The sequence below is a fragment of the Protomyctophum bolini genome (assembly GCF_963924005.1).
Source record: "Protomyctophum bolini genome assembly, chromosome: 4".
In the NCBI taxonomy this organism is placed as follows: Eukaryota; Metazoa; Chordata; class Actinopteri; order Myctophiformes; family Myctophidae; genus Protomyctophum; species Protomyctophum bolini.
The window spans coordinates 7,944,620-7,960,725 of record NC_137865.1 but is presented as its reverse complement, the minus strand read 5'-3'; the positions used below and the strand labels follow the sequence as shown (position 1 = coordinate 7,960,725).

The 16,106-nt window shown below is 42.5% G+C and overlaps 1 protein-coding gene across 1 annotated transcript in view; it reads left to right on the top strand.

Annotated features, from left to right (window-relative positions):
* The window catches only part of LOC308313619 (chemokine-like protein TAFA-5), a gene marked incomplete at its 5' end in the record, with an annotated part of 159,451 nt that overhangs the window by 142,268 nt on the left and 1,077 nt on the right, over positions 1–16,106 (top strand). The window lies entirely within an intron of this gene.

Genomic DNA, 16,106 nt, shown 5'->3' with positions numbered 1-16,106 from the left:
TGATAGACGACAGTATTGGCAGTATAACATTAAGAGCATTCACATGGCACAAGTTTGTCTTGTATTTCAAAAACCCACGCAAAAACTCATTAGATATTAACGTGCGAGCAATCCTTTTCTTTTTTCTTCCCGTGCATGTCTTGTAAACTCGATTTTCACACAGTGGAATTTCCATAAATTTCTCTCCACTGATCCATGTTGCCGCTTGACCCTAGTTTTTAACCCATTTAGGCTTGACGCCGAAATAAAGAAAACGTTTGCTCTGAAAGAAGCCAACATTTGATCATACTACAGCGTCTGAAAGAATATATATTCATTCAAGATTTGTGCCACATTTTTACGATTTTTCTAAAATAGCAGAACTACAAGCTATGAGCTTGTAGATCTGCTATTTTTCAATAGCTAAAGTATAGCATAATGCTTAGTTAAAACACCAAAAGGGCTTCCCGCCTAGTATGGGTTAATGAACAGAGATTCCGCTCTGCTGTAAACACGGAATCCGTTGTGTGTCAGAACTCGCCCACTCTGTCTCGTGGCCCGTAGCTGTAAACTGCCCTTGATTTAATTTGCCTTGCAGTGTGGCAATCATATCTCCTGCCATTCATTAGCCATGCATCTCGTTTCGTGCAACAGGATCTATGAATGCGGAATGTGAAATGTGTAATCATGCCCACTGCCGACTTTCAGCCAAATTAGACAATGTGTGTGTGGTGTGGTGTGGTGGTGGTGGTGGTGGTGGTGGGGGGGGGGCAGGGATCGGGCGATCGGGGGAGAGAAGCCAGGGGGGCAGGGAGGGTGACATGAATGTGGATCCAAAAGCCTAAGCCAATCTCTCTTTGGTTTCATTTCATTTCAAGGAAGGGTTTCATGTGTTCTATACCTTTTATAAGAGTGGTATGTGTCATTACTGTTAGCAGGTAGAGTGCACTGGAAAAAGGGGAGAAGTGTAGCATCATTTAGAGAGTGCAGGCCAGGTAGTGTTCACTGTAAAGAAGAGAAGGAATTGAACATGACAGATACAGAAGAGAGGAGTAGTCGAGCTTGAGGCAACGTCTTGACACACGGCAGACACGTCACCTGCAGTCGTGTCTCGCTGTGGAAAGCCTTTATCCATTGTCGTATGGCCGCGTCGCACACTGGAAAGAGACTACTAGTAAATGGGCTATATCCGGCACGTGGTATAATTGAACGACGGAGCGTAATTGGGCCTTTAAATAAATAAATGAATATACTCAGTACATTAAATATCCAACAATATCTATTGCACCCCCGGAATATCGAAGGGGGGTATCTTTTAGGATTCTTTAATATTTTAAAGAGCTACACTGGGAGACTTCTTTTGCAATATTAACGAGACAATTTCCTGCTTGTTTTGCCATTTGAACTGAAATAAATAGGAATTGAGCTCAGCCCACATTGCTCGGCTCTCGGAACATATTCATTGCCGGCTACAATTTATCAAAAAGCAATTATGCTCCTTCCCCCAGCCAAACAAGCCCTTATGCTTTCCAATTTACGGGGAAGCAGCATATTTATCGTGGAAATGGCTTTATACATTGTATTGAAATCGAGCAAATTACTTTTGATCTGTCTGTTTACACTCACTGCCGCCACGGTACTTCTCTCTGCTACCCGTTGATTAGGTTGTTAAAGTACCGAGTTAAACTTCGTTGGGTTAATGTACGTCTGGCTGTCCGTCCGTCTGTCTGTCAGAATTCAGAATATTCTCCCCTCGCCTGATGTCATTGAGGATGCGCTAGGACGGTTATACACACGTCCTATGAACGCGTCGATTGGGACATTAATATTATGTAGAATATGGGGAAAACAAATACTATTTTCCTGGTCCTCTCTGTACATCCAGCGGTACCAATAATCACTGATTATTGACGGCGCCTAAAGCACATTGTGGCTCAGCTGTGGGCAGATTGCTGTGATTGTCTGACGCTGGTTAGTATGTGGCTAGAAGCTTCTGGTAAACAGTTCTCTGTCTCAGGGGTCGCGTGGGCCAGGAAAGTGGGGGAGAGGAGCGTTCATGTGTTAAGCAACATATTGGTGACAGGCAGAGCTTGTAATCAGCCATATCTGGCACTATACGCATGGCCTGTCAATGGGAGACTCGGCACAGCACAACTTATATGGGTTCATTCTCATGCACTGACAGGGTCCTATAGTTCTGCCTCAGGCGTCTGCTCAGTCAGTGTGAAACAAGCTGTAAAACATAAATCACACTTGTGTGAAGTGATGGGGGCCGGGGGGGGGGAGGTGGCATGAATTAGACGATCATTAAAAGTCCATAGACTTGGCTGCCACATGACGTCATGTGTGAAAGCCAGACGTTGGAGGGGCTAGGGGGGCTAGTGCTAAAAACATAAGAGAAAAAAAGGGGTCAATTCATATCCACCATCTTGAAACGTGCGGTATGTATGACAATATTTAATATTAGGTAAGCGAATGGCCATTCGATCACATGGTGGACTGTTATGGGAACCTCCCACGGTTTGCAGCAGGCCATTAGGATTTCGCTGACATCCTCTGGGGCCACAATTATGGCAGAAGGGTGTCACCCCCGCTGTGTTCAAGCACGGCCATCGGCCCTTTCGACATGCCCATTTGTGTGCTCACCCTCGGAGAGTGGGCGCGCATGGGGCTGCGCCGCGCCGCATGTACAGATAATAACACTATACCTCCTGAGGGGTTGTCTGTGGAAGTGTTAATGGTGTTGTCAGCCTCAGCCTCAGAGGGGTAATCCCTCCCCCTCCCCCCTTCTCCCATGGGAAACATCAACATTTATTATAACAACGCAGGTCTGGGGAATAGAAGACGTTAAAGGAATTAAAGTGTATACCTTACTTCAGCACGACTTGTGAAAAAAACAAAACAGGATAGAGTGGAATGAATTGATGGATTCATTTAACAAAAGTCGAGAGCTCTCGGAGACGGCCACATGCAAGATGCAGCCTCCCGGATATGAGACATGTGTTCATATAGCACACAACAAGAGAACACACATAGATGGAGACAGATCCATGCATTACATAGCTCTATCTACATGACCATGCTATGACGATTTGCAAATAGTGACTAGCACATTTTGCTTATCTGACATGACAAAGTCCAGCCCTAATGGGCTTCACCAATGAGATGGCAGCGGTGTTACCATGTCTTAATGTCCTAATATGTACTTGCTTTTTTGGGCTTGCTTCGGACAGCTAGATATGTTGTGACCCCTGTACCAGGTAACAGTTTTCTGAAAAGCCTTTGTTTCTATGTCAGTGGTTCTCAAAAACCCCAGAAATTATATGAAATTGGCTGCCGACCCCATCTGAAAATATGTTGTTTCAGGGACCTCCCAGATGCAATGATATGAATTAAAAACGTTCGCTCTGAAAGAATATCAAAGATTTGCATCACATTTTCCCAATTTTTCTGAAATAGCAGATCCGCGCTTTGCGCTTGTAGATCTGCTATTTTGCAATAGCTAAAGCATAACGTAATGCTTAAAACACCAACAGGGGTTCCCGACCAGAATGGGTTAAAAGGCAAATAAGTTGAGGGTTGACGCAAGCTATAGCCCCTCGTGTATTGTCTTGGTGTTGTGTCGTGTCTTGTGATATGTTGTTTTGTGTTGTTGTTGCTGTTATTGTTGAAGAACAGAATGTGAAGACAAATATCCCTTTGGGGACAATGAATAAAGACCATTTCTATTGTATGATCAGGTAGGACGTTAATTTCCGGGGGGGAAAAAACAACACACACAAAAGTTAGAATAATAGTTTCTGCCCGTAAACACAATTGATTACTGTAGACTTGCAGTAATCAGAATACGGAAGAAAGTCTTTTAGTTTCCAAATAAGGGACAGTTCTATGTTTCAAGGGACGATTGACAGCCCTGCTGCAGTGCTCACTGATACCTTGAGTACTATAATGTCTCAAGGTATGTCCTCAGCACTAAAACATATACAGTAAGCCTATATATTTTATATTCCTGCCATGCACAGATTTCTTTCTTAAAGAGTCAAATTGCCGTAAGATTGCCGTGTGTATATGGTCACTTACGATGCCATTAGCTTTGCCAATACTCTCTTTCGACGGGTATAAAGGTCAATATTTGCTCTGGAAATATGAGAAGATTACCTTTTATTAATCGCCACGGAGGAAGGTCTTTCATTTGGTGGACTTATGTATTCATTTTGCCTATTAATAAGCTTTCTGTTGATTCTTTGGACTTGTTCCTAATGTGTACTTGCTTTTTTGAGCTTGCTTCGGACAGCTTACAGTAGTTGTAGATATGTTGTGACCCCCCCATACCAGGTTTGTGTAGTTAAAAAAACGTTTCAAAAGAATATTCAAAATGTTGAACTTATTTCAATAGCAGATCTATACAAGCTCATAGTGCATCACATCACGGCGTGTTGGCCTATTTTAGTCGCTTTTTTGGGTCTTGTTTTCATAGACCTCGTTGCTTACTGTATCTCTGACTGACTGCAGCATCATGAGCCAGTCCATTCCCTACAGAGCACTTCTCACAATGACAGAAACTCGCCAGTCCCTCCGGGGTCCGCATGCAGCGAGCGACAGCGTTCAGCAGCTGGCACTTTTGCACGCAGAGATAAGCACCAAGATGGAGTGGTAGTATTAGTTATTTCTGTTAATGTACACAATTTAATCTGTGATCTGTAGACGGGGCCTTATAGTGCAAGTCTACAGTAATCAAATTGTGTTGGGGTTGGTAGAGATTGATTGCGGATTCCCATGTTTTGAGTGCCACTTGAATATCGTTGCTCTCGGGGCAGAAACCTTGTATCTCCATATTCTAAATGTTGTCCCCCCCCCCCCCCTTTACGTCTTACCTGATGATACAATAGCAATGGTCTTTATTCATTGTCCCCAAAGGGATATTTGTCTTCACATTCTGTTCTTCAACAACAACAAAAACTATATATCACAATATCACACGACACAACACCAAGACAATTACACGAGGGGCTAAATCTTGCGCCACCCATTACCCCTTACCCCTTACCCCGAAACTTTTAAAATAGCTCACAACGTGTCGATGTAGATCGGCTAGTTGAACTATTTTAAAATGTTTCCCAAAATAGTCAAAATTGGCAATTATTTATTGGGGCAGTCTGTTGAATGCCGCATTGGCTGAGGGAACGGAACTCATGCAAAAATGAACCTTTTCCCACTTCAAGGTTCTGTATCTTTGTCCAGATGGCATGAGTTGGAACTAGCGATAGAGGGAGTGATCAGTGTCATTTGCCGTGTTGTTATTGTATGTGCTATGCTAGGCCACGAAGCGACGTGTTTTGAGCTTGCTGATCTGCTACAGTACGTTTGACTCTTTTGAATTTGAATCCTGAAAAGTAACAGCTTTGGACACCCCCGACAGAGACGATATATTCACTGTGTCATGGTAATTCCATTTAACACAGTGGGCATCAGTATGCGGCACATGGAGCAGGTTTTGGGGACATACAAGGTTTCCACCGGACAGCGACGACATGTACTTGGCATGCAAATGGTGTCATAACTTCATACGTATTCATATCTGGGTTCCTTCCAGAGTTAGGCTACATCTGGCCATCTGGCAGCCCGTTCTCACCACTGCATGTGTGGCTGGTTAGCCTAGTATATAATCTAACATATCGGCCATTGCTACTTTTCAGCAAATGGGAGAAAAAATGAATAAAAGCTATTCCAACGGTTCCAATGTAGTCATTATTTAGTCACAAGCTCTTGTTAATACATTTCATTGGTTCAATCATTCATACAAACCCACAGACACACTAACCACTTTCACTTCCACTTTAAAAATGTGTTTAGCAAATAGCGGAAATTGCCAGCGGAAAAGCTCACGATGCGCGTAATGCGATGTGACACATTGGCGAGCTCGTAGATACTCTAAGGCGATACTCTTGTAAGACGAAGTAGGGTGTTAATTAAAGAAAAAATAATAAACCCCAAAAGTTGAGATAATGGAGAATACAAGGTCTCAGCCAGACAGCAACGCTGACGGTATGTAACAGTCATTTCTGAACTCTTGTTATCGTGTGTTTCTGTCTGTATACCTAAAACCGCCCAAACAATGCAGAGAAAAAAAAAGCTCTTCTCCCGTTCGGGGAGCCATAGCATGGAGATGAGCACATGACAGGCGTGCTGGGCTGATCCACTTCCAGCTTAATTGATCCCATTGGGCCGGCCCAGGCTTCAAGTTGGCCAATCAAAAAAAATGCTTCTTTACTCACCAAGCCGCCGTGGCGAGGACAGCTGCTCGTCTCGTGCCAAACAACACAGCAGGCGTGGATCACAAGCAGGGAGAGGTTCAGCACACTGCCGAGGAAAGAAAAATCACTCAGCCTGTCTCGCACCGGTTGTGCCGAAAACGATATCCACCAGGGACCTCCAGCTAACGATGCTGTAGGTCACTGCCTCGCTGACTACCTTGAGTCAATAATGTCCTCGTTTTCCTCGGCGCTTAAAAAAAAACATTACGTTCTATCTATATTCCTGCCACAGACTCCTTTAAACCACTTGCAACCCCGGTGAGAAGTGGGAGCGTGTGGGCATTGGGTGTTAGGCAAAAGAATAGCAAATCTACAATCTACAAGCTTCCGTAAACGGTTCCTTAAAAATCGGCACCTAGTGTACGCCTGTATGTTACATTTTGCGGGATGTGTTTGTTCCCATTGACACGTAGGTTTTGTTGCTGTCGGGCAGGAACCAATTATCTCCATATTTTAACATTTTGTGTTCTTGTTTTTTTGTAAATAAATGTCCTACTTTGTCACACACAAGTTCTAAAACCCTCACAAGGCATTGCGACGCCGAGATTTGTTGTAGACAGAAAAGGTACATAGACAACTCAGCTCCAGTTAACTAGGTCTAGGGTTTATGTGGTTAAAAAGCTGTATCATCTCTGTCGGGTGGAAATCTCATATATCCAAGACGGTTACTTTTCAGGATTCAAATTTAAAAAATGGCAGAAGTAGCAGATCTACAAGCTCAAAATGTGTTGCTTCGCGCCACGTTTCCAGCTTGTGAATCTGCTACTTTTGGTGCTTTTGTGTGATGCTGTATAGTATAATCAAGTAGGGCATTCATTTACGACAATACACAAAAAGTTAGAAAATCTGTGCCATTGATTGATTCCCAGAATACGGAAGAAAGTGAGAAGTCTTTTAGTTTCCAAATTAGGGCCAGTTCTGTGTTAAGGGACGGTTGACAGCCCTGCTGCAGTGCTCACTGATACCTTGAGTCAATAATGTCTCAAGGTTTGTCCTCGGCACTAAAACATATACAGCCGGCCTATATATTTTATATTCCTGCCACAGATTTCTTTCTTAAAGAGTAAAAGTATTTCAGTGTGTATATTTAAGCAATATGCCACGAGAAGTCTCAGGCTACTGGGTATTTTACAATGGCTGGGGATGTAGGCAGTCTTCTAGGCTCAGCCATTGTAAAATACCCGGTAAGCTGGGGCCTCGAGTGGCTTATTGCTTTTCTAAAACGGTTACAAACCTATAGCAATATTAACCTAATAAAACTATATTGAATTCACAAAAGTAGCTACGCTTTGCGCTACCAGAGCGAGCCACATCACTTCCTTGCTGTGGTCGGCAAGTAGGCTATGTGACGGGAGAATATCGCTTGATGTCTTTATGGGGCTGCCTGGAGCCACACATTCACAGTCATATGAGCCGGGCGGTGCTTAGTTAGACGCCTGCACGGCATTGGTTTGTAAGGAAATCAAGCGCTCCCCTTCCCCAGTACAGCTACAGAGATGCGGAATCAGCTGCGAATGATATAAAGTGATTGAAGGTGTACGGGGTTATCGGTGAAATTTACACTGGTCACGTGACGGTATCCAGCCAATCAGAATCAAGTATTGCGACTAACCGTTTTAGGTCACTTTATTTGCCGTTAGCTTGGTTCTCTTTCGACGGCCACTGGTATTTAAAGGTCTTTAAGGATTTAGATTTTTTTTTATATAATTCTATATTTGCTCTGCAAATATGAGAAGATTACCTTTATTAATCTCCAAGGGGAAGTTCTTTCATTTGGTGGGCTTATGTACTTTTGCCTATTAATAAGCTTCATATTAGCTTTAGAAGAGATTGGCTTCCTTCTGCTCTCATCTCCTTAAATATTTCATATAAAAAGTTTGGAATGTGAGAACTTCTTCATGTGCCCAAAAATTAATATTCAAATGTATTAATGTTGTGCATTCAATAAAGAAACAGAAAAAAAGAAGTAATAATAATAACATGGGTTAAACTGCTTCTATATTTAAATTATAGAAGACATTATTTAAAACACTTAGCCAGCCATTGCAGTAGATGTATGTCAATAAAACCATCCATCTATCCATCCATCCATCCAGCAACAGCTCCACCAGAGTGTGAGACTTCCCTCTCCAGAGCAACATCTGAGACGTTCCAAGGCCAGTGAGTCGATGTGTTTCCTCCAACTGCGCCTTGGTCTGCCCCCGGGGGTCTCCTCCCAGTGGGACGTGCCTCGAGGACCTCCCTAGGGAGACGCCCGAGAGGCATCCTAACCAGATGCCCCGAACCACCTAAGCTGGCTCCTTTCCAGGCAAAGGAGCAGCAGGAGTCTCCGAGTCTCTCTCGTGTGACTGAACTTCTCACCCTATCTCTAAGGGAGATGCCAGCCACCTGTCGAAGAAAATTAATTTTGTCCGCTTGTATTCGCGACCTTATTCTTTCGGTCATGACCCACACTTCATGATCATAGGTGACAAAGATTGCTCGGTAGACAGAGAGCTTTGCCTTCTGACTCAACTCTCTTTTCGTCACAACAGTGCAGTGCAGCGACTGCAATAGCGCCCCTGCCACTCCGATTCTCTGGCTGATCTCCCTCACTCGTGAACAAGACCCTATTAAACCCTATTATTTAAACCTACGCTCAACGCCATTGCCATAGATCAACGGCAATTGTGCGCTTTCGATCGATCAAGTCATAATTCTACTTATGTTAGCATCGGGTTGCTAGCTCTTGTTGTCATAACACTGGGTCGCTCATCTTAGATCGTCGTCGCCATAATCAATAATCATCCATTCTATCTGTTTCTTTCAATCGCCTGTATCTCCTATTCCTTGTCCCAGATGGCATCTTTGGTCAAAACAAGGTTTATTTGATGGCACAGAGCCGACGATGTGGAGCCCTCCAGTGCACCGGATAGATCCGTTTGGTAAACAAGACCTGTCCAGGACCCGTTCAACCTCCTAGTTTGTGTTCAGAAGTCTAGAAATGTGGCTTTTCAAAACAAGAGCTCAACTGGGGAAAATGCTGGCGTGAATAATATCATAATTGGTCAATAGATGCTAGCGTGTCTAAGTGTTAAAAAGTGTCCCTCTTTATTTTCTGAAGAGATTGAGTTCTGATTAGAATTCATATTTATTTATTTAGCTCCTCTCTCTATGCATACAACCACAAAACGAATGAATGCAAAGTACCTTCATTTTGATTTTGGCACAAACTGCAAACGAGACAGGGAAGGCACTGCCAAGCTGCAAAGATAATCAGACAAGCAGGCAGACAGACAGCAAAAGTAAAAAACTACTTTTCAAGTGCAGAGCTGTGGAAAACAACAATAACTGCAGACTGCAGGCTAGTGAACCACACAGAAAGTTGTCCGGTGGAAACCTTGTATGTCCAAAACCATTTTTTAAATTGTGAAAATAGCTGATCTTCAAACTCACAATGTTGTGTCGCGCTGTGAGCTTGTAGATCGTCTATTTTCACTACATTTATGTCACACTCTTGTGTGATGAAGTCGGGCATTAATATACGACAAAACAGAAAAAGCTGAAATGCGGAGAAATGGGGTTTCTGCCCAATGGCAACAAAATGATTTTTGAATACTCCCGTGTGACAGCAAATTACCCCCTTCTTCCTTCATCCGTAACGATCGTGTGACTCTTGACTGGTGAGATATCGAGCGGTCCCACATATTGTCAGACGTGGAAGCAGAATTGTAAGCGAGGTTGAGGAATGGTATCTTCCCCACATGGACTCTAGAGTGCCCCTTATTCTGTAAAAAAAACATATTGGGTGAACATGCCATAGAAAAAGCACACAAAAACACAGAGAAATAGAGAGAGAGAGAGAGAGATTAGGCAGAAATATAATGGGACATTAGGCAGAAATAGAAGATCCTCAGACAAAAATAGAAGCACATGCAGCAACAAAAAAAAAAGAAAGTGAAATGGTGGAACATTAGGCAATAATTATTGATTAATATTAGGTAAAACCTACAGTATACAAATCACTGGGCAAAAATGGATTAGGCGAAACAGACAAAAAGCATTATGTCTATGAGATACCAGATTACCAGAACATCAGGTAAGACAAACGTATAAGAATATTCAGCGAAATTCAAAAAATAATTGGCAAGAAAGAACAGAAGAACATTTGGCCGAGAAGAATGAAGTGCCCAAAACAGGCAGTTCTGTACAAGTTCACGACATTGTGAGCCTGTGTAGACTATAGATACCGGTATTTGACATTTTGGTTACGGAAAAAAAACCGGTGTGTAGTCTGCAAATGCCACTCGATGCCTTTTGTTTAAGCAATTTGAAATGGAGCGTCGTGAGGCGATTAAATGTGTGGAGTTGTTTCCTGAAGACAGGGGGATACAGGAGGAAACTGCTAATCCATGTTGTCCTTGTGTGACTCTTTTTGGCTGATTTTCAGCTTCTTTTTTTTTACAAGACGGCAGTCATGAATAATTCAACATGATTCCCGCCCCCTAAAGGTGTACTTAGTCACTGTTCGAGCAGAAACCTTGTATCTTCAACTTTTTTTTTCCTGAGCCGCACTACACTATTTTATATAATTGTTTCGGCTTTGGACTTACAATGTTTCCACCCGAAAGCAAGACTTGTTCAAGAGTCCTCTTCACCTGGAAGCAATTATGGAAAGCTTTCATTAAAAACACACAGAATGCACTGTCCGCTTTTCTGTGTCTCCTCGAGTGATTCTAATTTATTTTACGTGAAATATGTGGAGTGTGTTTTGTTGTAATTTCACCATTGGAGAGTGCATTCTCTCCACCGCAGGAAAACTCAAAATGCTTAGGCAAAACTACGGAGAAGAATTTCTGAGGCAGAAGCTGCAGGCAGTGATCTTTCTTGGTTCAGTGGGGGTATTAGAATGTAAGTGCTATAGCCTACTATCTTGGGCAGAGTCAAGAACTGTCTAAAGAGGACGAGACGCGAAGACCGTATGCGGGCGACGCCATGTTGCTCCATGGAAGGAAAGAAACATACGCAGTTGCCCGTACGGTCTTCGCGTCTCGTCCTCTTTAGACAGTCCCTGGGCAGAGTCAGGAAGACACAAGTGGGACGGATACCGGAGAACTCGCCGGTTTACCAAGTCGCCGTTGTGAAAGTTCTTCATCAATGTCTTCATCGTTATGCTAACTTGCTGTCTTCATCAGTGTAGTTTGTCAAACTCACAGCTGTTATAGTTCATTTCCAAAGTGATCAAATTAAATGGTCAGCTAGATGATGATAAAAAGGTGAGTATCTGAATACCAATGATAAGTATATATATATATATATAGTAGTGATGCACCGAATATTCGGCCGCAGAAAATATTCGGCAGAAAATGGCTAAAAATGCATTTTTGGCCTATTCGGTTTCGGCCCGAATAGGCAGAAAATATATCACCGAATAGTGTATGCAATTAATGCATTCAAAAGAGCTGAATAAATGTTTTATGGACCCATAATAGTGATTATTATTCAAGTTAAATTTTGCCATAACCATTTATTTTGCCATAAATCAGGTAGCTTTAAGGTACGGCCATGACAGCAATGGTAGGAAAAAAGATATATAATATTAATCATATTCGGATATTCGGTATTCGGTTTTCGGCCAACTGTTTCCTATATTCGGTATTCGGTTTCGGCCAAGAATTTACCTTTCGGTGCATCCCTAATATATATGGTTAGCCACTGGACTGGAATCAAGATTCTAGGTATTCTAGAACCTGACTTACTGGTAAAATTAGAGTGGCAGTCACTTTGGAAAATGGCTGCCATGATTACCATGGGATAAATGCGATGGCCCGGGCCCTATAGCCAAAATTGGTTCTTAGGGCATGTGCCACATTTCATGCTGGTATCGTAACGTGCAAGATCTTTTTGCCCACAGCTGAACCTAATGCGTGTGTTTTCTCGGAGACGGCGAGCGCTCTACAGTTGATGTAACTGTGTGCTGTGTTTCATCTCTGTAAAATGGTGTAGTTGGTTATGAGACATCTCCACCTGCCCTGGGGATTATATATGTCTCTGTTGGCCTGGAATCCAATCCCACCAGAGACACCTCCCCCCTGGGCCCCTAGCTGTTACAAAACCACTGTCTCCCTCTCAGCACTCCTATCATAATCGTTTCTGTCGGGTGGAAACGTTGTATGTAGAAAACCCTTCCTTTTATTGTTATTATTTAAATAAAGCGATGTCATTGAAATAAGCAAAGTCATTAGAGACATTTTCACTACTTTTGTGCAACAATCTTGTTTGATGAAGTAGGGCGTTAATGTATTAAACATTTTGAAAAAGTTTAAATATTGGAGATATGAGGTTTCTGCCTGACAGCCGCACTATAGAAGGAACACTGTTAAACAACGTGATCTGTGCACCCTCCTGCCTTCAAACAGTGATCTTGTACGGTTCTGTTCAGTTGTAATCATTTGCTGTTTGGCGGAAGAAACCCTCCGCCAAACATGTACATCATGTACACCATATTTCATCTTGTGTACATTATGTATTTTTACATGTACATTATTGCCCTCAGTCATGTACTCATGCTATGCTGTTGTTTGACAGTGCTGAGCAAAACATGGTTCTCTGGACTCATGTGTGAGGATACTATTGAGCTCTGTAAACATAGCTGAAAAAGATCACTCTGGAGAACAGATGCCAGAGAATGTTCCCTCTCGATGCAGGGGTTTAAAATATGAAGCTTGACTGCTTTCATTTCACTTAGCTTTAGCAAATAGCAATATCTGCTTGATAACATCTGCACATGAGCTCTTCTTCTTCTTCTCTGTCTCTGTCTTACCTCATAACGCATCACGGTGAGACGTGTTGCTACTGTACTGTACTGTACTGTACTGTACTGTACTGTAGTAATATACATTAGTATAGTATGTATAGTTTTTATATATATAGTTTCATAATATAGATACTCCAGTGTTACGTTCTTAGCTTACGCATGTTTCATGCGTTCAACTACTTTTTATATATGTGATGTATGCCATGCTTTTTGTTACTGCTTAATGTAACTCGCTCTGGATTAAGAGCGTCTGCTAAATGCCTAAATTGTACTGTACTGTACTGTACTGTACCCGATGTTATGGTCTTCGCTTGCTATGTTTGACTCGATGAGAATAGCATAATGTATCAGACAGCGAATGAAAGCAAACTTCCCAAGGATTATGGAGATGTTTTAATTTTTTTAAGGTTGAGACATTAATTATGGCCGTTTCTAATCTCAACATTTTACCAAAGAAAGCCTCTCTTCGATGCAGCAGAGAGCGCTGTTGCCATGTCTCATAGAAACAAGTAAATAGGTATTTAAAAACAATCCCAAAAGAAGCGCCTATAACATGTGTCTGCAACCTTTTTTAAATGAAGTGAAGTGCCATGTTTTTATTTTCTAGATGATTTATTTTCTAGAGATTTTCTAGTGAGTGTGCAAGATTAATTTTAATGACACCACATTAACATTTCCAACATATTTTGATTGTCCACAAATATAAAGTTCTTCCTTATTTTTAAATATTTTCTTGCACATTGTTATAATGATCATTATAAATATATATATCCCCCTGCAGTCAGAGTTCATAGTTTTAATGAATGTATAGAATGTGTTGTGCAGAATGTAATTGACATTTTAAACCGACAAGTGGTCACCACCCTTTGTGCCAATGTGGCACTGGTGCCCATTTACAAGCTCACAACGCGTCGTGATCATGATGTGATGCATTGTGACCTTGTAGATCTGCTATTTTTTTGAAACATTTTATTGAAACATTTAAAAACACAAATCTCATGTCATGGGGGTCACTGGCCCAAAATATTTTTGGATTAGGGTCCTTAGTTGGGCAAATGCATTCATCTGGGGGTCCTTGACAGGGCAATGTCACTGTGTGAGGATCACTGGTTTAAACAACATTAGGAGAAAAGCCCAAATAAGCACTTTAGAAACAAGAAAAGCAACCACAACTACCAATATTTACAAGCAGCTTTACAGAAAAAGAAGCCCAAAGTCGCTTATAATAAACCGACATGGCAACACCGCTGAGCAGCGCACAGAGCGTGTTTGTGTCAAATCAAACATTGCTCTTTGCATTTAAGAGGTGGTCACACCCAGGCGTAATCGGTATGCACAGAGTATTAGGTTATTAGTATTAGGCTTAATAGCAAATTGCGCAAAGCGAATATAATTAACATATGGACACTGTGTTCAGCACGGCTTCCATAATACGAAAGGGCGCAGAGCGAGGCCAAAGATATGTAATACCGCATGGGTTTTGGACTTTCAAAATCGCAGTCATAGTGCGTTATGTCTGGACAGGCATGCAGTAGGTATTGTGCATGGAGAGCTTTGTGCAAGCAGTGTGGTTTGGTAGGAGAAGGCGAACGGATGAACTGGCGCAGGGCTTCAATTAGTGTGGCAAGATGTTTATTGTGGTTCACTCAGTATTCCTGTCGATGGCGTTACTGACTCCGGCAACATCTGCATTTGTAGTGGTGGTTTATTTGAGTACTGCAACTTAATATGTAAATGTTTGGAGTGCCGGTATTTTTTTTCTTTCTGATGACTTTCACTATATGGTCACGCCTCGTGACACCATGTCTCCATATATGGTCACGCCATACTAGATCTGCATATATGGTAGCCGGCCAGCAACTCTACATCATTCTGACCTCACTGACACCCAATGAATAGTTTAACCGTTTGGCTGCCACCTGCTGGACACAAATCCAACTTCTGACTGCCACGGTCTGTGGGGGGGGGGGGGGGGATTTAGAGGTTGCGCAGCACAGAAACGGATGTTGTGGGGCGTCCATCTTGTGCTAAATAAATAGCGTCAATGCTAGCGAGCTAAAATATAGCCATCCTTGCTCTAGAAAGCACCAATGTTTCCATCTAGACCACCGGATTATCAGCAAAGACCTCCGAACATCGCGCTAATTGACTAAATTTAACCACGGAGAGCTCCGTAGATTAGGAGTTATTCAGCTTTTAGTCTGCCTGTATAATGGGAGGTGGACGGCAGCGCGCATGCGCGATCCGGTCTAGGATCGCTAAAGAAGGAAAGGCCGACCCAAAATAATAATGAAAAAATAGTTCTCAGCGATGCGGATTGATATCCATAATAAAGCTAATCTGACGGAGCATTCCGACACGAGCGGAAGGTTATTACAGTCCTTATGGCGGAGCATTCCGCCAAAAGTAGGGATTGTGTTAACTCCTGCTTCCGAACTGTCGGTTTGAAGCCCACACAAAGGCCATAGTCCTCACAAAGGTAATGCAATTACAAGGAAAGTAAGGTCACAAGACTCTATTGGGGGGCATCTTATTTTGACTCTGTCACAGAGATTTCTTTTTTTTTTTACGACACGCCATTATCCTAATCGCTAGAGGGGAGTCTAAACCTCACTGACACGCTCTGTGCATTAAGAACCGTGACTAACTGTAGTCTATCAGCTAAAGAAGGGAGAGAGAAAAAAACCTGATTGCTTTTAAAAGCTATGGAGAAGGCGCTGTCACACTTCTTAACCCCGTGGTAATATCAGGTCATCGCAAAGTGAAAAGGCACAACTGTAGGAACGGGCAGGGGGGCCCGCCCGCGGCCCAAATTGAATAAGGGGACTTTGCTTTGCTTGAGACAAAAGGATTTTGGCCCTAGCAGGCGGGAGATCTTCTTCCACGGTCATTTACATGTTTTGCGCGTGTCGTAATTGAACACCTCGACCCCCGAACAAACAGCTTGGAGCTATTAGGGGGACTTCATTAGTGGGAAATGAGTCTTATATATGAGGATATGAAAGAAAGACAAAGAA